The sequence below is a fragment of the Myotis davidii genome, unplaced genomic scaffold (assembly GCF_000327345.1).
Source record: "Myotis davidii unplaced genomic scaffold, ASM32734v1 scaffold730, whole genome shotgun sequence".
NCBI classification, from domain to species: Eukaryota; Metazoa; Chordata; class Mammalia; order Chiroptera; family Vespertilionidae; genus Myotis; species Myotis davidii.
In genome coordinates, this window is record NW_006282183.1 from 433833 (window position 1) to 434414 (window position 582).

A 582-nucleotide genomic window follows, 5' to 3' on the forward strand; every position below is an offset into this window, starting at 1 on the left:
GATAGAGAGTCAGAAACATCGATGAGAGAGAAACATCAATCAGCTGCCTCCTGCACACCTCCCACTGGGGATGTGCCCGCAACCAACGTACATGCCCTTGGCCAGAATCGAACCTGGGACCTTTCAGTCCACAGGCTGATGCTCTATCCACTGAGCCAAACCGGTTAGGGCCATCATTAAGGTTTTTTATTTCAATTCATTGGTCCTCTGACCCTTCATTAGTCCCCAATCCCTTGATGCCCTCACCTATCTCCTTACCCAACTTAAATTCTATGACCAGTCATTATAATCACTCCGTTGAACATACTCTCAATCCCCTAACCTCCTCTCACTTCATTGGCAAAACTATAACTCCTGTTAAATCCAACTCTCCATCTACTCTGCAAACCGAGGCATTACCACATGGCTGGAAAAAAACACACAACCACACTGATTGGTCTCATTTTAAATTTCTAGCTGCCAACTTCAAATGAGTTCTTAATGTTGCCAGGCCATCATGCTAGATGTCTCTAGACCAGTGATGGCAAGCCTTTTGAGCTCGGCGTGTCAGCATTTTGAAAAACCCTAACTTAACTCTGGTGC